This window comes from Orcinus orca, chromosome 20, assembly GCF_937001465.1.
Source record: "Orcinus orca chromosome 20, mOrcOrc1.1, whole genome shotgun sequence".
Classification (NCBI taxonomy): Eukaryota; Metazoa; Chordata; class Mammalia; order Artiodactyla; family Delphinidae; genus Orcinus; species Orcinus orca.
This window is the reverse complement of record NC_064578.1, coordinates 11940863-11967058: the sequence shown is the minus strand read 5'-3', so window position 1 is coordinate 11967058 and position 26196 is coordinate 11940863. Positions and strand designations below refer to the sequence as shown.

The following is a 26196-nucleotide window of genomic DNA, read 5'->3' as shown; positions in this document are numbered from 1 at the left end:
TTTGGAGAGTGAAAGAAGAGCATGGATGACTACTTGGTTAGTTTTAGAATGGATTCATCCACTTGGAAGGGGAATGGATTAGGTGACTTGAAGAAAAAAAATTCCTTCAGATGTTGATATTCTATCATTCTAGCCTTTTTGGAAAGTAATTCATAGATTTGATCCCGGTACCTCAGGACTTTATATGCTATAGTAGACACGGAGATATGTACACATAAGATTGTTCACCCAGCGAACCTAATACATTTTCATCAATGCCTTTGTGGTTATGATGCTGCTTTTAAAAATACCAGCAAGTAAAAAGCAAGACTTATTCTATCTTGGTCTGTTGCCACAGTCCATGTGTACTGCGAACATGGCTGCTGTTGTTACTGTCAGTGTCAGCTGGTGTGGGAAGGCCTAGACGCTCTGCCTTGGAGGTGAGAGACAGGAAAGGAGAAGCCAGGACATTGGCCGTGGCACAAGTAATAGTCATAAACTCCCTGATCACTCTCTGCTAGTTTTGATTAAACTGAGTGTTGATAGATTGATTAAGGTTCCTTCTAAACTTTCAGGACATCTGCTGCCACCAAATGTTAGTGTCTCAGAAGCATTATGCAGTAATAGAAAATGGAAAACTGAAACTCTTCTTATTTCATATCCGGGAAGAGCAAGTAGATTTTATCTTTAACTTTTGTGCCTCCTACCTCTAAAACGTCATTAAGTGCTATCTTGAAAAGGGCTTTTATTTATTTCCCACCATTATTAGAATACAGTGTAGAATCATTTACCAATAGGCCAAGGTCATTAATTTTAAAAAGTTCTACGCCTCCTTATTTCTTAAAATCGCTAACTGCCAGCACTGTAGACTGGGAGAATGGAAAGAGAGAGGATTTTAAAGGAAGGTGGATGCTGTTCAGACTCCATGTCTACCGCTTACTAAATGTGGGACCTTGATAGAGTTAGTCTTTCTGACTCCTGTTTCCTCACCTATAAAATAAGGATACTACAACGTAGTTTATGGTGTTGTTATACTTGACATACAGGCAGTAGTAAATAAATGGTATGGAATGTGGGATTTGTTGTAGGGATTTGACCTTAGACAATTGAGAGATTGCATTGAAGAGTTTATATACAGCTATTGCTTCTGTGTGGGACGCTGCAGCTTCAAGTCAGCAGGACTGGCAATTGGGAAGAAAGATGGACAAGAAGTAGGGGAGAGTAAGCACAAACTGGAAACTAGAGGGATGGCCTGGAGCCCTCAGAGATGAAATGGAACCCACAGGGGTGTCTCGCTGCTTCCAGGCCTCCCACTTCGATGAGATGGATGACTTGCTGGGGCAGCTGGCATCCTTCAGCACAGAGCTAAAGAGGCACCTAGTACAGGAGTGGGAGGGGCTGGAGGAGCCGTGGCCTGGTTGTTGCTTCATTCCAAGGTGAGCCAGCAGATTAGTGACAATGTGTGTGAGCTGCAGTCGTGCCTGGTGCCTTACAGTAGCCTTCTGACTATGAAACGAATGTAGTGGCTGTTTCCTTCCACCTTCAAATCTCATGTAAAATGTCTCTTGTGGCCCACATGAGTCTAGAACTATATAGGGAAGGGCATTCTGGCAGACACAGTTCCAGTGAGCCGAGTTGACACAAAACAAAGCCACCATAGTATCTATTGTTATTAAGAATTCTTCCCAGAAATTCTCTTAATCACTCAGCTCATTCTAATACCTTGTATGCAGTTACCGTTCCAATTTCTCATAGTACTCAGAACACCCACAGTGCAATCTCTGCCCTTCAATTTATCTCTATATCAGTGGTTCTCAACCAAGGTGATTTCGCCCTGAGAGGACATTGGCAATGTCTGGAGACAATTTGGGGCTGTCATGACAGGTGAAGAGTGCTGCTGGCATCTAGTTGGTAGAGATCAGGGTTGCTAAGTGTCCAATAATGCACAGAGAGGCCGTCCCACAACAAAGAATTATCCAGGTCAAAATGTCAATAGTGCTGAGATTGAGAAAGCCTGGTGTGCAGTTCCCTTCTCATCTGTCCCTAATATGTCTCAGGAAGAAATCACTCACTTCTAAAGTCAGTTCCTTCACCTTTGCTTTTTTTATTGCCATCGACTCTTCAAGAACCCCATTCAGTCTCTTCTCTCTCTGTTTTTAACCTCACAGGCTTAACAGATTTAACAGATTAAAACAATCACATTTGCTTTTCCCCTTAGCTCTTGGAAATTACCATGCATTTACCACCTCCTTCTTTAATTAGCGAACTCTCTAACTGAAGGATCCATGTTGGTTACTCATTTCCTCTGTACCTCTAGCCACCTGGTACCTCTCAGCAAAACTCTTTTAAGTTAGTAATGAGCTTATTCTGGCCAAATTTGTGGATTTTTTAAAAAGCAAAATTAATTGACTTTGCAGTTCATTTCGTTTCATTTCCTATATATACTGTCCTTAAATTCTCTCTCTTATCCCCCACTGAAATCATCATGTCAATATCATAACAAAACGTCTGTAGTCAACATCTCCAATGACTTCCAGGCTGGTAAGTACCATGGACACTTCTCATCCTCTTCTTACTTACCTTCTTAGCAGTACTTGACGCTTTTTTTTTTTTTGGCCACGTGGCACGTGGGATCTTAGTTTCCCAGCCCCGGATCGAACCTGTGCCCCCTGCAGTGGAAGCGCAAAGTCTTAACCACTGGACCACCAGGGAAGTCCCAGTACTTGACACTTTTGATCATTCCTTTTTTGAAGCGCTTTCTTCACTTGACTCAGCAGAAGTCCACACTCTCCTGGTTTTTCTCCTATCACACTCCTTCTCAGTCTCCTCTGCTGCTCTCTTCTCCTCTTCTTGACCTTATAATTTTGGAGGCTCCCATGACTCACTGTTGAAACCTCTTCTATTTTGTATCTACAGTCCCTTCCTGATGACTTCCTCCAGCTTCATGGCTTTAGATATTATCTGTATATTGATGACCCCAAATTTATTTTATCAAAAAATTTTTTTTGTTGAAGTGTAGTTGATTTACAATGTTGTGCCAATCTCTGCTCTACAGCAAAGTGACTCCGTTATACACATACAGGCATTCTTTTTTTAAAATTTTTTATTCATTTATTTTTATTTTTGGCTGAGTTGGGTCTTTTTTTTTAAAGGTCTTTATTGGAGTATAATTGCTTTACAATGGTGTGTTACTTTCTGCTTTATAACAAAGTGCATCAGCTATACATATACATATATCCCCATATCTCCTCCCTCTTGCCTCTGCCTCCCTCCCACCCTGCCTCCCACCCCTCTAGGTGGTCACAAAGCACCGAGCTGATCTCCCTGTGCTATGCGACTGCTTCCCACTAGCTATTTTACATTTGGTAGTATATATATGTCCATGCCACTCTCTCACTTCATCCCAGCTTACCCTTCCCCTTCCCCGTGTCCTCAAGTCCATTCTCTAGATCTGCTTCTTTATTCCTGTCCTGCCCCTAGGTTCTTCAGAACCATTTTTTTTTAATATTCCATATATATGTGTTAGCATACGGTATTTGTTTTTCTCTTTCTGACTTTTCACTCTGTGTGATAGTCTCTAGGTCCATCCACCTCACTACAAATAACTCAACTTCATTTCTTTTTATGGCTGAGTAATATTCTATTGTATATATGTGCCACATCTTCTTTATCCATTCATCTGTTGATGGACACTTAGGTTGCTTCCATGTCCTGGCTATTGTAAATAGAGCTGCAATGAACATTTTGGTACATGGCTCTTTTTGAATTATGGTTTTCTCAGGGTATATGCCCAGTAGTGGGATTGCTGGGTCATATGGTAGTTCTATTTTTAGTTTTTTGAGGAACCTCCATACTGTTCTCCATAGTGGCTGTATCAATTTACATTCCCACCAACAGTGCAAGATGGTTTCCTTTTCTCCACACCTTCTCCAGTATTTATTGTTTGTAGATTTTTTGATGATGGACGTTCTGACTGGCGTGAGGTGATACCTCCTTGTAGTTTTGATTTGCATTTCTATAATGATTAGTGAAGTTGAGCGTCCTTTCATGTGTTTGTTGGCAATCTGTATATCTTCTTTGGAGAAACGTCTATTTAGGTCTTCTGCCCATTTTTGGATTGGGTTGTTTGTTTTTTTGACATTGAGCTGCATGAGCTGCTTGTATATTTTGGAGATTAATCCTTTGTCAGTTGCTTCATTTGCAAATATTTTCTCCCATTCTGAGTGTTGTCTTTCTGTCTTGTTTATGGTTTCCTTTGCTGTGCAAAAGCTTTTAAGTTTCATTAGGCCCCATTTGTTTCTTTTTGTTTTTATTTCCATTTCTGAGGCAGGCTTTCTCTAGCTGCGGCGAGCAGGGGCTAGTCTTTGTTGCGGTGCGCAGGCTTCTAATTGCAGTAGCTTCTCTTGTTGCGGAGCATGGGCTCTAGGCACACGGGCTTCAGTAGTTGTGGTATGTAGGCTTCAGTAGTTGTGGTTTGCAGGCTCTAGAGCACAGGCTCAGTAGTTGTGGCACATGGGCTTATTTGCTCCACAGCACGTGGGATCTTCCTGGACCAGGGCTTGAACCCATGTCCCCTGCATCGGCAGGCGGATTCTTTTTTTTTTTTGTGGTATGTGGGCCTCTCACTGTTCTGGCCTCTCCTGTTGCGGAGCACAGGCTCTGGACGCGCAGGCTCAGTGGCCATGGCTCACGGGCCCAGCCGCTCTGCAGCATGTGGGATCTTCCCGGACCGGGGCACGAACCCGTGTCCCCTGCATCGGCAGGCGGACTCTCAACCACTGTCCCACCAGGGAAGCCCCTCTTTGTAGTTTTGATTTGCATTTCTCTAATAATTAGTGATGCTGAACATTTTTTCACGTGCCTACTTGCCATTTGTATGTTTTCTTTGGAGAAATGTCTATTAAGGTCTTCTGCCCATTTTTCAATGGGTTATTTGTTTTTTTGTTGTTGAGTTGTATGAGTTGTTTGTATATTTTGGATGACCCCAAACTTATAGCTGTAGTCTGGACCTAGGTGCTGATCTCTGGAGTCCTATATTCAATTACCTTCCCAGAATCTCCACTTGCTTTTCCCAATGGAAATATCAACCTATTATGCTAAAAACTGGGCTCCTGGTATTTTCCTACATCTCAGGAAATGTCAACTATATCCTTCCAGTTACCAAGACCCAATGCTTTGGAATAATCCTCAACCCTCTCTCTCACAAAGTATATACAGTCAGTCAGAAAATATCATCGTTTCTGTCTTCAGCATACATTTAGAATCCAACCACTTTTCATCACTTGTAGTGCTAGACCGCCACATGTACTTCGCAGATCAATGCACCATTCTCTCTCACCCAGATTGTCCAGTCCCCCAACTGTGCTCCCCTTCACTCATGCTTAATCCCTTCCCCACTAACGAAAGGTTCTCCAGCCAGACTGCTGGACTTCTTTCCAGAGTACGCTTTTGTAACAGTGAGTCTCCTAATTTTAACATCTTTTGCAATCTGGGCAGTCTGGGAATTTCCCAGATCAACAAGTCCTGTTCCTTTTGGCTTAGTGATTCTTTCCTCAATATGTCTCTTTCCTCTAGCATTTTAGTACAAGCAGCAAGGAGAAGCCAGACTGTATCTCAAGGCTATGCTTGAGAATCTCCTCAGCTAATATCTGAATTCATCGCTTATAAGTTCTTGTTTCCCACAGAACTGTAGGTCACAATTCAGTGAATTTCTCTGCCGCTATATCTGTATAACAAGGATTGCCTTTCTTCCATTTTCCACTAGGATGTTTCTCATTTCCTTTTGAGACCCTTGAGCAGCACCTTTAATGTTCACATTCTACCAGTATTCTGTTTGTGACAATATACTTATTCTCCAAGATGATACAGGTTTCCTCTTTTGTGCTTCTCCCTTCTTTCTGAGCTCACAGCAGCATTGTCCTTAATGCTTATATTTCTGTCAGTAGTTTGTTTAAAGCAATTTAGGTTTTATCTATCATGTGCCTCAAAATTCTTCTATCCTTTGTCCATTACCAACTCCGAAGCCACTTCCACATTTTTAGGTATTTGTTACAGCAGTACCCCACTCCTTGGTACCAAAATCAGTACTGGTTTCCCTTGGCTGCTGTAACAAGTTACCACAATCTTGGTGGCTTAAAATAATAGAAATTTATTCTCTTGTAGTTCTGGAGGCCAGGAGTCAGAAATAAGTATCACTGGGTCAAAATCAAGGTGTGGGCAGGGTTGTTCTCACCCTGGAGGCCCTAGGGGAGAATAATTTCCTTGTCTCTTCCAACTCCTAGTGGATTCTGGGCAATCCATGGCTTGTGGCTGCATCACACTAGTCCTCAAGGCCAGGATCTTCAAATCTCCCGCTGCTCTGTCTTTACACTGCCTTCTCCTCTCTGTGTGTTGAATCTCCCTCTGCCTCCCTTTTCCTTGGGTAAGGCCAATTAGCAAACACAGATGATCTATGATATCTACCAACCCAGCTTTTAAACTCTCATGCCCATTGTTTCGGTGGAGTTGAGTTCAGACTGTCTCTCTTCCCTATTTCAATAGCCTTGAATAAAGCCTTCCTTACCTGCTTAACTTTGTCTGATGCAATTTTTGCCTTGACAGTGGTTTCAGATACTAAACATCACCCTTTAATCATTTCCATCAAGACTCTCCAATATGAATGCAAATGTGATATTACTTTTAGAGAAACTTATTAAATAACGCTTTATTTTCATTCCCCCTAAATTGTGGCATGTTAATGCTAAGAAGAGCATGAGAGAACATGACTCTTGATCCCCTCTTGCTGGATATGTCCTCTTTTACCATCTCATTTTTATAAATTCCCTGATCAGTAACCTCGTTATGCTTATTTTTCCTCATTTTCAGCTGTTAAATGGTAATTAGAAAAAGATAAATATGTGACTTCCATGCAGATATAAAATGAATAATTATTAAAGATTTTATTTAACTCGTGAATCAATGAGGAAATCAAGTAGATGTTTAACAGTTCAAAAGAAAATCCTGGCTTCTCCACAGTGACGGAGGGAGGTCAATTAACTCTCTATGGACAGCGCAGATTTGTATAACTATAGATAAGAATTATTTTTCACTGCTATCAGTTATCTATAATTTAAAGAGATATAGAATAGCTGCCATAGAATCATAAACAGATAATATGGAGACATGCTATAGATAACACATAGTTTTTCCTTTGAAGCACAAAATTTTCCCTCCAGAGCCTTGATTCATTTTCCACTGTTGACAGAGCTGCAGTATGAAAGTGCTGGAGAACTGTGAAAATTTCTCAGCATTAGGGTTTGGATAACTGTTTTATTCATAACAAGAAAGGGATACAAGGTTAGAGTATTTTCAACAGAAGCAGCCAATGAGCCTGAGAAAGGATTTAGTGAAAGGGCTGTTACATTAAAGGAGAATGAAGTTCAGACTCTCAAGATGGAAGGGAGCGTCAGCTTTTGTGCTACTGATACGTAAGGAAGGAGAAACATCAATTTGATCAGAGTGCACAAGATTTTTTTATATTTGAAATGGAACTGGCCTGATGGATAGCCCCTGAGCCCTTTGAACCTCTGAAGTATGATTTTGCTTACAGACACCTAGGACCAAGATAATTGAGCCAGACAGTCCTGGGATGAGTCTGCAAAAGCCTGGGCAGAAGGTATGCTCAAAAGGGAAATTCAGTGGGCATGAGATGAAAGGGTGTTAAAGTGTTTGGTGGTTCATCATGACCCCAAAAGTCCTCAATGCCAAGTTTCATCAGCCCTGAGTGATCTTTGCTCTCACTTTGGTGTGCAACGTCATGTGGCATAAAGTAGTCATTGTTAAATGTCCTGCATCTTAGGGACAATAGGAACAATATGCAAATTAACCATGGGTAATGTTCCTGCCCATATACAATTATGGGTATTTAAAATTTTTAGATGCAAATTAAACCCAAAGTTCCTTGCAAATAGTGCCAATTTTCCTCCAAATAACATGTTGCAGAGATAGAATAATTTACCATAAGCGCCTGTACCAGCAACAGTAGCTTGGCACATATATAGATGCTATTCAATCAGTGTGTGTGGTATTGACTGATTTGAAAAGCATCCAAGAACAGTTTCCATTTTTCTATGATAAAAAAAATTTGATGCTCAGTTATTGAAAAAGAAGTGCTGACTTCAAACAGAGTGGTTTGGCGTTGTGCTACTAACGTGCATACTAACTATACCTTCACTTTTCCATCGTGTTCGTATATGTTAAATGTTGTTTACATCCTCTCCTTACAGGGGAACCAAAACATAGAACACAGGAACACAGCAGCAGCATAAATGTAAATAAACATGCGTTATTTCATGAAAAAAAAATCCAGCCTGGGGAAACCTCTCCGCATGCTGTAGATGTTGGGTTACCTGGATCCTCATAGTCTCCAGATGTGTTTGTAATCATATGTATAATGTGCCTTGATTGCTAAGTAATAGGCCTATTGAAATGGGCAACATGGAAATAAAACACACTGACCTCTGATTATAGAGACTCTATGAACTACTTCTTATAAACCACAAGTGTATACAGAACGGTGGTTTCAAAGTTGATCTTCTGTAGCAGTTTCTGCTCTTTCTTCTCTTCCTCTTCCTTCATGTGGACGTAAGTAGTTTGTGGAGAGTGGAATAGGAGATAACACAATTCAAAATTAAAAAAAAACAAACTAATACAATGTGAAATATTGAAAAAGAATATTCTAAACATGCAAGTGATTACTTATCTGAATTTGAACCACAGTGAATAAACAAATCCTTCAGAAAATAGGAACACATTAGGGTACATTTTGAAACCAAGACTGGAAGATTGTATATCAAATTATGCTCATGGTCTTTGGGTGGTAGCTGTTTTCTTTAAAATAATTTATTGTAATCTACTTTATAAAACTTAATGAAAAACTTACTTTTATTTATTTATTTATTTTTTGGCTTTAATTTTTATTTTTATGATTTTTTAAAACTTCTTTATTGGAGTATAATTGCTTTACAATGGTGTGTTAGTTTCTGCTGTATAACAAAGTGAATCAGCTATACATATACATATATCCCCATATCTCCTCCCTCTTGCATCTCCCTCCCACCCTCCCTAACCCACCCTTCTAGGTGGACACAAAGCACGAAGCTGATATTCCTGTGCTATGTGGCTGCTTCCCACTAGCTATCTATTTTGCATTTGGTAGTGTATATATGTCCATGACACTCTCACTTCGTCCCAGCTTCTCCATCCCCTTCCCCCTGTCCTCACATCCATTCTCTACGTCTGCGTCTTTATTCCTGTCCTGCCCCTAGGTTTTTCAGAACCTTTTTTTTTTTAGATTCCATATATATGTGTTAGCATACGGTATTTGTTTTTCTCTTTCTGACTTACTTCACTCTGTATGACAGTCTCTCGGTCCATCCACCTCACTACAAATAACTCAATTTCGTTTCTTTTTATGGCTGAGTAATATTCCATTGTATATATGTGCCACATCTTCTTTATCCATTTATCTGTCGATGGACACTTAGGTTGCGTCCATGTCCTGGCTATTGTAAATAGAGCTGCAGTGAACATTGTGGTACATGACTCTTTTTGAATTATGGTTTTCTCAGGGTATATGCCCAGTAGTGGGATTGCTGGGTAGTATGGTAGTTCTATTTTTAGTTTTTTGAGGAACCTCCATACTGTTCTCCATAGTGGCTGTATCAATTTACATTCCCACCAACAGTGCAAGAGGGTTCCCTTCTCTCCACACCCTCTCCAGCATTTATTATTTGTAGATTTTTTGGTGATGGCCATTCTGACCGGTGTGAGGTGATACCTCCTTGTAGTTTTGATTTGCATTTCTCTAATGATTAGTGATGTTGAGCATCCTTCCATGTGTTTGTTGGCCATCTGTATATCTTCTGCCCATTTTTGGATTGGGTTGTTTTTATGATATTGAGCTGGATGAACTGCCTGTATATTTTGGAGATTAATCCTTTGTCAGTTGCTTCGTTTGCAAATATTTTCTCCCATTCTGAGGGTTGTCTTTCTGTCTTGTTTATGGTTTTCTTTGCTGTACAAAAGCTTTCAAATTTCATTAGGTCCCATTTGTTTACTTTTGTTTTTATTTCCATTTCTCTAGGAGGTGGGTCTAAAAGGATCTTGCTGTGGTTTATGTCATAGAGTGTTCTACCTATGTTTTCCTCTAAGAGAAAAACTTACTTTTATCTTTGTTAAGACGGACATTTAAAAATTTTCATAATGAGGCACAAAAGTTACAGAAGGCTTTTGAAATCTGTGCTGAAGTGTCATTTCCAGTTTTGCTTTCATAATACATTTATATATTATATAATCATAAATATGTATGATATATATGAGTTTTAATACTTTTATTCTATTGTGTGACTTAAAAATATTTTTATACCTTTATTACTTAATATATTGATGTTTTGTGATATCATAAAAAAATATTCCAATGTAGTATTTTAGATTTATAGTTTAATTCCAAATAAATTATACATACATCCATGGAATATATATGTTTATAAATATAGAATATGTATATATAATTGGAATATATTCATACATGCATATTTGTGTATAGAGAATCATGTGTATGTATATATATAAAATCACTTTCTTCTTCTGTTATTAGGCATTAGTTTGATTTAAATATATTTATTATTAAGAGTAATGTTATATAAACAGAGTGATGTGACTTTATATTCTTCTTCTTCAATATACAGTTTCTTTTCACTTATTCAAGTATGTAATACTTTTCAGATAATCATCTGAATTTTTACTTCATAAAGGATGCATTCTACCTTAATTGATTCTTAAGCAACCAAAAATCCTTGAACACTTTCTGAATAAGTAATCTATCTATCCCATTATCATCTCAAAAGAAACCAGTAATACTTCTCCCACATATTCTATTATTGTCAGTTTTTATTAATCATACTCTAGACCATTTGGAAATTATCATTTATCTGTTATTTTAAAATTAAATTCATTGCATTCTTTTTCTCAGCTTTTTATCAAGTTGATACAGAGCTCAGCTATGTGCCTCTCTAGTTTCTGCTAGAAAGTATAAGAGGATGATAGCAAGAAGAGTTGGTTTATTTATTGCAGGATCTTTAGGAGAGCACATTATGAAAGGCAGAAAACACAGCAACCAGAACTCTGGTTTCTAAGCCAAACTCTGTCAGATGGAAAGCCCTTGTACACAGCAAGAGATGTATCTGATGAATCAGCAGCTGAGCTGAAATGAGGCTTGAATAGACCAACTACTTGAGGTAACTCTTTATTAGCCCTCCCTGTTAAGAAATGATAATATGGGAGATCTAGCTGTCGAGAAGTCTCTAGACCACTTCAGAAACTCCTTTCCCATATTCAGTGACTCATCCTAAATATAGGCTTGCCTTCTATCTAGTTGAGATGAGAAAAGAAAAGGAGGTTCTTATAGCTTTGACTTCAGTAGGTTATAAAAAAAAAAAGGATATCAGGGCTTCCCTGGTGGCGCAGTGGTTGAGCGTCCGCCTGCCGATGCAGGGGACACGGGTTCGTGCCCCGGTCCGGGAAGATCCCACATGCCGCGGAGCGGCTGAGCCCGTGAGCCATGGCCGCTGAGCCTGCGCGTCCGGAGCCTGTGCTCCGCAACGGGAGAGGCCACAAGTGAGAGGCCCGCGTACCGCAAAAAAAAAAAAAAAAAGGATATCAATAGGTTATCCTAGTAGGAAGTCTCCAGTTCCCTGAAAATCTATAAGAAATAACATTTAAATTCATTGAATTTATCTACCCCGTACAGAACATTGAGTTTAATGAGCCATTAGTCTTGTTTTGGAAATAAAGGAATATCTCTCCCTTACAAAGCTTTTGTAGAAAACTGTTTTCCTATGTGTCCACATATTATGAAAATCCAGATTTGAGATTCAAATAGAAGTGTTTCTTCCCTGGATACCCAGAGACTCACCGCCTTTTACAGTGTAACTCTGAAAGTTTCTGCTTCCTTCCTGAAGGCAGCACTCTTGTCTGAGCAGAACACATGTTGGCAACTGACGGACACCTTAAAGACTCCCTTGACATATTTGACAGGAAAATCGTACCAGCCCTTTGGTAGAGAGAAGGGGAAAGTCATTCTAGCAAGAGAATGACAGCTATTTTGATCAAGGGGTTTGGTGTTTGATCTCTGCATGTATCTGCTTGGATCTGAAGAGGAGAAAGTGTATGATGAGAATGTTGGGAAAGCAAAGGTCCCAGGATTGTAGACAGACTTCTTCAGATATTAGTAAACTAATTTTTACTGAAAATTAGAATAGTGTAATCATAAAGAAATAAATCCCCAGGCAAGAAACATGTCTCTTTCCAAGATTTTTGTGTTCAGCTGAGCCACAATTAACTCTGAGGTGTCCAATATTGAGGAGTGAGGGTCTTTTCCTCTTAGAGTTAGTTATACTGATAGTTTATTTAAATTTTTAATCTAATTGTGGGTTATAGAATTTGGGGAGAATGGGTAGTCTTCCATACTAGGGAAAATATTTTGCAATATCCCCAAAGAGCAGATATATCACCAAACTTAACTGAGGAACTTGGAAATGTAGAAGAATATCTAAGCAAACATGAGATCCAACACAAGACAGAAAAACTGCCTTTATCTGCCAAGGAAATTAGGTGAGGTCATCTTAAATCCTTGACAGAAAGATGTTCTTGTGGGTAAAGCTAGAGAAAAAGCCTATTCACAAAAAAAGGCCATGGCATGCAGTATTATTTAGCTCTCCTTGTCTGGTGGAATATTTGAATTTATCATGTTGAATTTTCCCTTATCTAATATGAACAATTATAATAAAATTTCCAAGGAGGAGCTCTGAGTCCAAATATCATTGTTTAATAAGTCTTTGTCCAATAACAAATAAATTATCACTGTATTTAATGTTATATCAGTTTGAGTTTTAAAAAGCAATCTGAGGGCTTCCCTGGTGGCGCAGTGGTTGAGAGTCCGCCTGCCGATGCGGGGGACGCGGGTTCGTGCCCCGATCTGGGGGGATCCCGCGTGCCGCGGGGCGGCTGGGCCCGTGAGCCATGGCGGCTGGGCCTGTGCATCCGGAGCCTGTGCTCCGTGGCAGGAGAGGCCACGGCAGTGAGAGGCCTGCTTACTGCAAAAAAAAAAAAAAAAAAAAAAGCAATCTGAAAGTTCCTTTAATTGAAGAAGTATATGCAGATCCATTTCTTCCAGTCTCACTGTGGAAAACAAAATCTAGAAGCATATTGTACAAGATTCAGAATTTGCATAATTTTCATTAGCAACTAGTTTGCAAGTTTCCAAGAAGGAAGGGGGATGTATTTTCAGTGTGTCCTCCACAGAGAGTTTCATCAAGAAAATAAGTAGTTGATTTAATTTTTAATGTATTCAATTTTTAATTTTATAAAATATAAATTTATTTATTTATTTATTTTTGGCTGTGTTGGGTCATTGCTGCACGCGGGCTTTCTGTAGTTGCAGTGAGTGGGGGCTACTCTTTGTTGCAGTGCACAGGCTTCTCATTGCGGTGGCTTCTCTTGTTGCGGAGCGCGGACTCTAGGCGCCTGGGCTTCAGTAGTTGCAGCACGCGGGCTCAGTAGTTGCGGCACATGGGCCGTAGAGGCATGGGCTTCAGTAGTTGCGGTGCATGGGCTCAGTAGTTGTGGCGTGTGGGCTCTAGGGTGCATGGGCTTAAGTCGTTATGGTGCACGGGCTCAGTAGTTGTGGCTCGTGGGCTCTAGAGTGCCAGTTCAGTAGTTGTGGTGCACGGGCTTAGTTGCTTTGTGGCACGTGGGATCTTCCTGGACCAGGGCTCAAACCCATGTCCCCTGCACTGGCAAGTGGATTCCTTTTTTTTTTTAAATTTAATTTAATTTACTTTATACAGCACGTTCTTATTGGTTATCTATTTTATACAAATTAGTATATATATGTCAATCCCAATCTCCCAATTCATCCCACCCCCCCCACCCCCCACTTTCCCCCCTTGGTGTCCATACGTTTGTTCTCTACATCTGTGTCTCTATTTGGCAGGCAGATTCTTAACCACTGCATCACCAGGGAAGTCCTTGATGTTTAATTTTTAATGGTATTTTCAAATTTGATGTTAAAAGTTTAAAAGTGTTACTTAAAAAAAATTGAAATATAGTTGATGTATAATATTATGTTACAGGTGTACAATAGAGTGATTCACAATTTTTAAAGGTTATAGTCCATTTATAGTTATTATAAAATATTTGCTATATTCCCTGTTTTGTACAATATATCCCTGTAGCTTATTTTATACCTAATAGCTTGTACCTCTTAATCCCTTACCCCTGTATTGCACCTCCCCACTTCCCTCTCCCCACTGGTAACCACTAGTTTGTTCTCTGTATCTCTGAGAGTCTTCTCCTTTTTTGTTATATTCACTAGTTTGTTGTATTTTTTAGATTCCACATATGTGATACCATACAGTATTTGTCTTTCTCTGTCTGACTTATTTCACTTAGCGTAATGCCCTCCAAGTCCATCCATGTTGCTGCAAATGGCAAAATGTTATTCTTTTTTACGGCTGAGTAGTATTCCATTGTGTGTGTGTGTGTGTGTGTGTGCGTGTGTGTGTGTATATCTCTTTATATATCACATCTTCTTTATCCATTCATCTGTTAATGGACATAAAATTGTTACTTTTATTTATTAAAAAAATTTTATTATTATTTTTCAGTGTTGTGCTGAAAACGTGATTGTTGGTTGAATAATGAATGGGGAATGGGGACAAAAGAGGACATGGAGATAAGACTCTTTCAAGAGATTTGGCTGAGTGGAGAACAGGTGGACAAAAAAGCAAGCCCTTTTTTTTTTTGTTTTTGAATTTTTGAATTTTATTTAATTTATTTTTTATACAAAATTGTTACTTTTAATATGATGTCTTCAAATGGCGATGACATTGGGTAGAGAATAGACTTAGCATAGGAAACATTTATTAATCAATTACTATTTTAATAATAATAAGATGAATAGCATTGAGGTCATCCACTGGAGTGAAAAAAGTTAACTTATTAATAAAAAATAAACAAATGGGGCTTTCCTGGTGGCGCAGTGGTTGAGAGTCCGCCTGCCGATGCAGGGGACACGGGTTCGTGCCCTGGTCCGGGAAGATCCCACATGCCGCGGAGCGGCTGGGCCCGTGAGCCATGGCCACTGAGCCTGCGTGTCCGGAGCCTGTGCTCCGCAACGGGAGAGGCCACAACAGTGAGGGGCCCGCATACCGCCAAAAAAAAAAAAAGGAAACTTGCTTGGCAAACAATATGATTTGAGTTGGAAGACTATTTTCTTATGTTAGAAATCAATAAACTAGTTCTGTCCAGTAGAACTTTCTACAATGATGGAAATATTCTATAATACAGTGGCTACTGAATACTTAAAATGAGAATAGTATGACTGAAGAAGTGAATTTTATTTTTCACTTTTAATTAATATAAATTTGAATTTAAATAGCCACATATGGCTGCCATATTAGAGAACACAGCTATGGACGGTGAAAATTAAGACACTAAAAGAAGGTTGGATCATTAGATGTTTAGAAGATTATTTACAAATTGCCATTAGAAAATGCCAGAGTGCATTAATGAGAGTACAAATAAGGCTGAGAAATGATGACATTCTTTTTTTCTTTTTAAAACATCTTAGCATAGAATCTGTATGGTATTTCATGATTATCAAATCTCAGACCATCAACCAAGAAACATGCTATACAAACATTTTATTTTTATTTTAAATTAATTAATTAATTTAAAATTTTGGACAATCATAGAAATGGTATCAGTGTCTCGCCCAATGTCCCCTTTCCAATTCTGGCTTATTCTTTTTGGACCATGTTAATGTCAGAATCTTTCTCTTGTCGTTCTTTGAACCCTCAGAGTCTGACAGAAGGTCTATCACGTAGGGGCTGGAATTTATATATACCGAATTTATATATACTGAATAGTTGAAAGTGTGTTAGTTGTCTGTGCGTTGCCCACTTTATGGTTCTTCAAGGCAAGCCCCTCAACATCTGTCTCTAGCACAGTGAATGGTACAGAGCAGGTAGCAGTAAATGCTTGTGAGCTGACTGCTAGACTTTGTACCTATTTATTCCTTTAATTCTTATCTAGAAAAGCTAAATGGAAATTATATGTATGATACTATGAATATATATAAAAATGCTTTCACTTTCGTGTGAGCCAGAAAAGTTCAGTTGGAATCTCTTCTCTCTGTTGACTTCCCGGCTTAGTCTTCTGCATGTTAAATGCTAAATTTATTGCTAAGAGCTATGAGTCTTATGCGCTTGGAAGAAAAGTGGATTTTCTGGAATGAATACATAAAGTCTAAGGAAATGCATACCTTTAAAAATGTGACTTGCAAGTTGCCTCCAGTTAGAAGGAAAAGCAGCCTTGCCCATCATTGAATTGACCCTTTATAGTGAAGCAGCATCTGCTTGGTCATCTTTTCCTTAGTCCTTGGCATACCTCTCACTAGAAAGGGCTTTCTCTTCTTTTCTTATTATATTTTTTGAGGTGGTGGCATGGACCGGCAGAACTCTCAGAAAGAGGTTGCTGGCTTTAGCCTTGTAGAAATGAGCAGCGAGGGTGGCCCAGTACACTGAGATGTGCCAACGGAATGTTGTGTCAGGGCTCTAGTTATGTGGGGGATCCTCACCTTGTGTGTCACGCAAAATTCCCTCATGCCCTTTTGGGGCTCTTGGGGGGCATTCTACTCTAGAATCTGTGAAATAACAGGACGACCTTCTTGTGAAAGGAAGGGAGGACAGTGACTGTTGAGCGGCTGCTCAGCTTCCTTGCGGGTTGCACTCATTTTAACCAAGTTGAACTTTGGTTGGTTTTTTCATAAGTAATTCTTTGAAGAATTTGAGAGCTATGGTTCTTCTGTGTGCTGAATGCAATCCAGAGTGGTTTGATTTAAAGAGAATGTCAGGGACTTCCCTGGTGGTGCAGTGGTTAAGAATCCGCCTGCCAATGCAGGAGACACGGGTTCGAGCCCTGGTCCAGGAAGATCCCACATGCCGCGGAGCAGCTAAGCCCGTGCACCACAACTACTGAGCCTGTGCTCTAGAGCACACGAGCCACGACTATAGAGCCTGTGTGCCACAACTACTGAAGCCTGCATGCCTAGAGCCCGTGCTCCACAAGAGAAGCCACCACAGTGAGAAGCCCGCGCACTGCAACGAAGAGTAGCCCTGCTTGCTGCAACTAGAGAAAGCCTGCGCACAGCAATGAAGACCCAATGCAACCAAAAATAAATAAATACATTTATTAAAAAAATAAAGAGAATATCAATGGTTGGTCATTTCCTAAGAATCAAAGGTGCTTTATCCCTGTGCTTTATGTGTTTTGGTGGCCATAGAAAGCATAGGTTGTTCTAGAATCACTTGCCCTGAGAGAAGCCAGCTGCTGTACTAGGAGGACACTCAAGCAGAGTACAGGAGGTGAGGTACTAGACTTCCTGCAAACAGCAGTAGCACTTACCATCCATGTTAGCGAGTCACCTTGGAATTGGTTCTCCAGCCCCATTTAAGCCTTCATATTATTGTAGTCCTGGCCAACAAGTCATCTGCAACCTTATGAGGGTCCCTGTGTCAGAAATACCCATTCAAGTTGTTCTGAATACCTTACCCACTAAAATTGTAGATTTTCCACTTCTTGTCATGTTGAAGTAAGCGGTACTAGATTTGTCCTCTTGCTGTAAAGAATTTAAAAACTGGAAAAATGTATGAAATAACAGTTTTCATAAATTGGGCAATAGGCAGTGAAGGACTGTAATCCAGGGAAATGGAAAATAAATGATGTGAACACTACAGTTGCTCTGGCTACAATCACCTGGAAATCCTTAGTGGACCATGGCATAGGAAAGGCTAACCCAGGCAGAGTTCAGCATTCTCACTGAGTTGAGAAGACAGAGATTAGAGTTTTGGGAGAATGAAGTGGGTGGAATTTGCAGGGCAGAGTACTAGAGAAGAGGGAATCCTATAGAAAATGGTTCCAGAAATCAGAAGAGGAGTCCTCTTGAATCTGTTGCTGAGTACTATGCAGGATGAATATGTATATGTAGGATGAAACTCCATGAGGCAACACAAAGAACAACAACTTTAGAACTCACGCAGTGCTGGGAGACAAGTTCCATCCAGCCAGAGTAGAGAAATCTCTTTGAAACCTGGGTGATTATTCAATAGAGATGGCTGAAAGGTTAGGCCTTAATAGTGAGGCTAACTTAGTCCTAGAATAAAGGCTAATTCAGCCCTAATAAAGCTTAAAAATAAACTGATCTGAAAGTTACTCAACTGCTTGCCCAAATTTCAACGCTCAATCTGACACTCAACAACATATCACTTAAAATCTAATAAAACATTATGAAACATGCAAAGAAATGTATACATATTAAAATCAATATATAATCATATTATCCGTAATAAAATGTACAGTTATATATATTTTATATGGATGTGTATATAAACATATATACATACATGTATATGTGTGTATATATATTTTATATATAAAACATTATGGTTAACTAAGAGAAAATCAGGCAATAGATATGTACTTAGAAATAGCACAGGTGATGAAATTAGCTCAAGGGCTTTAAAACAGTTATTTTATTTATTTATTTATTTATTATTTTTGAGTGTGTTGGGTCTTCGTTTCTGTGTGAGGGCTTTCTCTAGTTGCAGCAAATGGGGGCCACTCTTCATCGCGGTGCCCGGGCCTCTCACTGTCGCGGCCTCTCTTGTTGCGGAACACAGGCTCCAGACTCACAGGCTCAGTAGTTGTGGCTCACGGGTCTAGTTGCTCCGTGGCATGTGGGATCTTCCCAGACCAGGGCTCGAACCCATGTCCCCTGCATTGGCAGGCAGATTCTCGACCACTGCACCACCAGGGAAGCCCTAAAACAGTTATTTTAAATCATTATGTTTAAAATCTTCCCTTTAGACATAATTAGGAAAGGAATGGAAGATATAAAAATAAACCATGAACTGATGAACATAAAAAGACAGTATACAAAATGAAAATTTTACTGGATGGAACCAAGAACAGCCATTGAAAAGGGAAAGATCAGTGAACCTGAAGATATACAAAAAGAAATTGTATAAAATGAAGCACAGAGAAAAGTAAACACATAAGAAAAGAACAGTGATTGGTCTTAGTGATTTGTGGGACAATATCAAATGTTCTAAATTACATTTAATTGCTGTTGTGGAAAATATGGAATCAGAAAAATTTCTAAACAAACAATGACAGAAAAATTTCCAAAATTAATGAACTCTATAAACCCACAGATCTAAAAGTTTTCAATGAACCCAGCCAAGCTAGGTAAATACAGAAAAAGAAAACAAACGGAGCCACATCATAATAAAATTTCTGGAAACCAGTGCTTAAAAAAATGTCTTAAAAGCAATCAGAAATAAAAGATACATCACATATTGGGCAGAGAAGATAAGAAAAATTTCAGATGTCTACTCAATAACTATATAAGTCAAAGGACAATGGAATTGTTAACTTAGAATGTTAAGTTGGCCAAAAGTAAAAAATGAAGGCAAAATTCTTTTTAAAGACAAATATGTATAGGATTTGTCACCAGCAGACCTGCACTACAAGGAATATTAAAGGAAGTTCTTCAAGTATAATAGAAACAAGAGCAGACGGAGAACTGTATCCACACAAAGATGCCAAAAAAATGAGTGAAATTGACGCACAAAATGATGGTGATTCCTCACTAACAGTGACAGAAGCGGAAACTAAAACAACTGATTCTACTTTTATCAGTGAAGTATTGTGATATACATTTACTCTAATTGAGTAAAGCACAAAATAGGTACCCACGAAAACGAAACAACAACAAAAAGAGTAAGCATGCACTCACTGAATTCAGACAGCATGAGGAGAGTGAAAAGTGACTGGAGAGAGAGCCTACCTACAGGACACTCCTTCTGCCAGTTCAGTCTACTCATCTACTCAAAGTATTTGCTGAAAAATGACAAAGCTTGGAAAGTTTCAGAAATAAATGGGATATCTGAGTTTTTACTCCCCCCCCAGATAAGACATTTTCAGGAGAATTCGGTTGCTACTATGCTCTCTCTACAGGGTATGTGGTATGCGGTATCTATGTGTGCTTTGACTTTTTCTTACTCCTTTGGTTCAATATCTCTTTTAATTTTTTATTTAAAAAATTTAAAATTGAGATATACTTGACATATAACATTGTGTAAGTTTGAGTACCACGTGTTGATTTGATACATTTATGTATAGCAATGTGATCACTACCACAACATTAGCTAACATCCCTATCACATCATATAATTACCATTTCTTTTTTTGTGGTGAGAACAATTGAGATCTAGTCTCTCAGAAACTATGAAGTTTATGATACAGTATAGTTGACTCTAATCTCCATGCTGTGCATTAAATCTCCAGGATTTATTCATCTACTAGTTGCAAGTTTGTACCCTCAAACAACATCTCCCCAATCCCCCCACCCCCTAACCCCCACAACCCAGCTGCTGGAAACCACCATCTTACTCTCTGTTTTTAACAAGGTCGGCTTTTTAAAATTCCACATCTAAGTGATATCATACAGTGTTTATCTTTTTCTGTCTGACTTACGCATAATGCCCTCACATTCCATCCATGTTGTCAAAAATGGCAGGAAATCTTGCTTGTGTAAACTGTGTCCACCAAGCTCCTTCTGTGATTGGTTTTCACACTGTGTCTTGCTGTTGTTTGTGAGTATTTCCCCTGTCCTAGCTGGACAGGATACGTCCATGTTGTCCAAGAGCCCTTCAGAGCTCTTTAATTAATTAACAAGATTCATAAATCTTTTCAGAGTTGCCTAGCAACATGGCACTCACTCAGCTCTCCACTGACCTGGGCAAGAGGTGGCAAGGGCAGGAAGGAGCTAGCCCACATACAAGGTCCTTTCCCTCTTGATCAACACCGCTTATTAAGGGCAACTAATTTTTTTTAATATAAATTCATTTATTTTATTTTTATTTATTTTTGGCTGTGCTGGGTCTTCGTTGCTGCGCGCGAGCTTTCTCTAGTTGCGGCGAGCCGGGGCTACACTTTGTTGCAGTGCACAGGCTTCTTATTGTGGTGGCTTCTCTTGTTAAGGAGCACGGGCTCTAGGTGCGTGGGTTTCAGTGGCTGCAGCATGTGGGCTCAGTAGTTGTGGCTCCCGGGCTCTAGAGTGCTGGCTCAGTAGTTGTGGCTCACGGGCTTAGTTGCTCAGCGGCATGTGGGATCTTCCCAGACCGGGGCCCAAACCCGTGTCCCCTGCGGTGGCAGGCGGATTCTTAACCACTGTGCCACCAGGGAAGCCCTAAGAGCAACTAATTTTCGAGGCAAGATGAATATGAATTAGGAATCCTGGCTTAACTATCTCTCTAGGAAGAGAAAATCCATTTTGATAAGAAGCCTGTATTTATAAATACTAAATTGAAATATTCGGTGGTAGTTCTAGATGTGATATTTTCCTGGTGATTTCTAAAGACCACAACAGGTATTTAATAAGCTTCAATCATTCCAGACACTTTCCCACAAGCTACGTGGAGAATATGAATCAGGCGAGTCTGCTGGGCACAGCTCTTGTTCTGGGGGTGAGCTTCAGAATGAGATTATTATTGCAAACAGAGAGGAAGGAGTGGAAAAGAGCTGCAACTGGAAATGATAGTTTCTTGAATAGGCTAATCCAAGGTGCATGATGTCGCACATATGCAGTCGAGCGTTAAATGTTTAGATTTCCCTACTGTGTAAACACGAAGGAAAATCTCTTTATGTGGTAGCAATGATGCCGTGATGTCTCGTTTTGTGACATAACAAACCCACTGGGCTGACACACTCATGGCTTCAAGCACTCCTCCTCTGTTTGCAGGCGCCTCTCAGCTCCCAGCTCAGAGCTTACAGTTGATCAGAGAATGGCAGCACAAGGCCCCTGGGTGGTAGCTCCTTGTCCAGCCACTAACTAATGATGTCCAAAACCAACCTTGTTACCTCTTCCCCCAGTGCGGCGGCTCCTGTTTCCGGTCACAGGGGTCACAGAAGTCTCCTTTGATCTCTCTGTTTCCTCTTGCCCCACCTCCTGCCTTTTGTTTTACAATGTGCCTTACCCAAGGAACGCTTCCCATTCCTACTTCTATCCTCCAAGGCATAAGTAGTGTCCTTACACTTGGATTATTACATCCACGCACACCACTGGTGTGTGTTTGTGTGTGTTTGAGGTGTCTCCATCTAGGCTCTTGTGAGTAGACTCTGAAATGCCCTTTGCTTTTCCTACCTAGCTTAGGCGTAGGTAGGAAGTGCTAGGCACAGCAGATATACAATACCATTAATTAAATAAACTGCCATGGAAATATGAAGACCTGCTCAAAGCAACTCAGAATATTTAAGAAAAAAAATTATATGAGAGAGAGAATTGCTGTTAATATAGATCCTAGAAAAGGTGCTCTTTGCCTAGTTTGGTCCACCCTGGGTACCCGTATCTCACTTTATCATAGATAACATCCACTGTCTATTTTAAAAAGCATGGATGAAGTTTTTAATGCAAGATTTTATGATGATGTTGAAATAATTTCTTTAGAGTTTGTGAACCTTCTTACAATACTAATCATAGTAATAATTATCATGTGTAGAGAATTTATTCTGAATCTACTTATACTTAAAGTTAACTTGATGAATGATTAAAAAAAATTGTCGGGACTCCCTGGTGGTCCAGTGGTTAAGACTCCGCGCTCCCAATGCAGGGGGCCCGGGTTCAATCCCTGCTCAGGGAACTAGACCCCATATGCATGCCACAACTAAGAGTTCCAATGCTGCAACTAAAGATCCCGCATGCTGCAACTAAAAGATCCCAAATGCCTCAGCGAAGATCCCGCGCGCCACAACTAAGACCCGGCGCAGCCAAATAAATAAATATTTAAAAAAAATTTGTTTATACCAATGTCTTTGCTGATCTATAATATGCATCACAAAATGCTGATCCTTTACTTGTTAGCTCAGGAAACATTTCAGTTTGGCTTGGCCCTGCTTCTGTCTTCCTCTTCTAAAGACTCTTTTCTTGCATTAAGAGGCAGAAAGCGTAGCTTACTGGTGGATTCAGATGGAGAACGTATCCTACATTGGGCTGCTTTGCTACTCTCCCTGTGACTCTACTAGCTGAAGGATGCTGCTTTTTTGTATCACGTTATAGCCACAACTATGCATAACAAATTTATTGGTGGAGAAATTTTACTTAACATTTATGGAGAATTATTTAAAGCAATCACAGCCTTAGATTAGCTGATTCACTGTAATACTGTTCACAGTATTTTGTAATGACTATCAGTGATGTGGTGTGGCTTTGAGAGGTGTGTTTAGAGTTCTGTCCAAGTTGCAGCTTGAGATGTAGGGGTGAAGGATCAAGGTTTAGAGGAGTCAGAATGGCTACTTTTTATTTTTTGTTTTTAGGAAGGCAGATTTGGATACCTGTGTCTCTGAGTCCTCCCCAGTAAAGGTTTTCCGTGACAGCATCTCTGTTCATTTCATTTTCTTTAAGGAGGAAGGTGGAGGAGTCACAGAGTCTCAATTCCTTAAAATTGAGGACAACATAAAACATAAGGAATGGAAATATTTTCTCAGAGGTAGAGAGAATATCTTTGAAGAGTGAGGGAGTGCTGTTCTGACTCAATGTGTACCGGGAGACATTTTCTCCTACCCAATTTGCCACAAAATTCTCCTCACTTAACTGTTAACCGTTTATCAGCTGATGGTGGGATTGTAAGTCTAAACCTATTTTATACTCCTGCAAGCTATGCAAAGCATTGCACAAGTACAGGTGGTCATTTTTAAAAGAAAAAGGAGTTAATAGAATTCTTGACTCCCATTAACATATTTTATACATTTATTTATTTATTTTTGGCTGCATTGGGTCTTCATTGCTGTGCGCAGGCTTTCTCTAGTTGCGGCGAGCGGGGGCTACTCTTCGTTGTGGTGCGCAGGCTTCTCCTTGCAGTGGCTTCTCTTGTTGTGGAGCACGGGCTCTAGGTGCACAGGCTTCAGTAGTTGTGGTGCACGGGCTTAGTTGCTCTGTGGCATGTGGGATCTTCCCGGACCAGGGATTGAATCCATGTGCCCTGCATAACCACTGCGCCACCAGGGAAGCCCCCATTAACATATTTTAATGCTCTACCTTTAGTCAATAGGTTTTCCTTAAGGTTGACTCAAATCCTTCTTGCTGGAATAGAAAACAATTATCACTGGTCATAGATTAGAGAAGTGCCAACCAGCATATATATCTGTGACTATATATATGATGTATACATTTTAGGCTGATTAATCCTCCTTTTTTCAGCCCTCCATTGCCACCTCAGAAACTTGTGTTAATCTTTCTTATAAATAACATCTTGCGCTTAACACCATGTCTTTCTTTAAGTTATCCGCATATCACACCCGTTGTTGGGCTGTGAATTGGAAGAGAGTCTGAGTCATGAAGTCATTCTGAGCTTGCGTTTCTCAGAACTCCCCAGGTTTTTCCATTCTTTGTGTCTAAAGCCATTTCCCCTCTCTTATGTTATATTTGTACAGCTTTTTTTCTTCCTAAAGAGATTACATCCACATCTGTTTCTATTAAACACCATTCTGCTTATCTTTCCTTTTCTCCAAATTGTCAAGGGCGCTTCTTTCTTCTTAATTCTGTGTCCTAGCCCCATCTCTGTGGAGATTTATCTAATACCTGCACTGAGGAAATATCTTATTAAAATGTAAATAGATTGTCAACATCCCAAACACATTCGAATCATCCAAATTTGGCTATTTATTTGCTGGGTTCATGTTTCTATTTCTTAAAAAAAGTATTTAAAAATAAATAACAACTTTAATTAAATGTGGTTATTACATGGTAGGGGGCGGGCAAGACATTTGGAAGTTAATGTATAATTGTTATTATGGAATAGTTATCTGAACAATAAGATTAAAAATTTATATTCCTTTCCTTACATTTTAAGGAAAAGAGCCTTTCGTATTTGTTTGAGAATAAAAATGTTTTAAATTTTCACACCTGAGCATTTTGTCCTTTTTCATTGCTTTAAAGGACTCTGAATCCGGTTTTGACACATGCAGAATAGAAGTGTGTCTTCTCTCCCGACTCCACTCTTGTGATGCATGTCTTCTATTAATAGCGATAAAATTCTGGAAGTGAGAACTTGAGACTTGGCTCAAATTGCTTCAGAAATATGGCTGGTGAAACTCCAGCATTTAGTTTATATGACAGTTTTCAAGGTAGCACAAAATTAATCAAGTGATATGACTCAAAACACTGTGAGTGTTAATTAATGGATGGTCTACAAAAATAATTTGGAGATAAAAAGGCTGTACAATGGAAAAGCATTAGTATAGTGATGACTGCTATACTAATAAAAGTCATATAGAAACTATTTTTATAGCCATCTTTTGCTCTTTCCAGTGCTTTCATTCTCCTTATCTAAGAGCTCATGTCATACTGTACTTGAATCTCCAGTTATCCAGGACTTGGCTTCCTCTGCTTTTGGAACCTGTGCAGAAGATGAGTAGTGACTCTAGAAGGGGCTGGTTGGAACCAGGGCTGAGGATGAGGACGCTGGCAAGCTGCCACTCAAGAGAAGATGCACGGAGTCTTGCAGATTAGAAACAGACTACAGCAAGAGGTAAAAATGTGAAATAATTTACATATATATGTGTGTGTGCATGCATACAGTCACACAGACAGACACACACACATACAAAACCAGTGAATAAAGCAGAGTATTCTCTGAAGAAAAGGAGAAATAGAACATCCCAGAAGTCAACAAAGACACAATTTGTTCACTCATTTGCTCTCTCATTCCTTCATTCTTTCAATATTTATGTAACCCCTACTCAACGCTCTGCACTGAAGAAGACATTATGGGAACAAAATGACCAAATATCTTTAAGACACTAGAATTAATTGGAGGTACTAATTCCATATGTATAAGATTAGATCATAATAAAAAGAAGCCAAGGGTTTAATGTCTTTAAAATGCTGCAGGACACTACTGGGTCCATGGAAAAACCTCACTCATTTCTGAAGGAGTTTTTCTTTGTGGATTAGCTTGTCTATAAAATGAAAAAAGGCAAACACACAAAGTGAGACCGTGGGTGATTGTTCCTCTTAGGACCACGTCTAGTAACATTCCCAGAATTGAATCTCCTGGG

The 26196-nt window shown here is 39.5% G+C and overlaps 1 pseudogene; it reads left to right on the top strand.

The window, feature by feature from the left end:
• Positions 1–1302: 1302 nt before the first annotated feature.
• The window catches only part of LOC101271796 (ADP-ribosylation factor 1-like), a 62646-nt pseudogene continuing 37752 nt past the window's right edge, over positions 1303–26196 (top strand).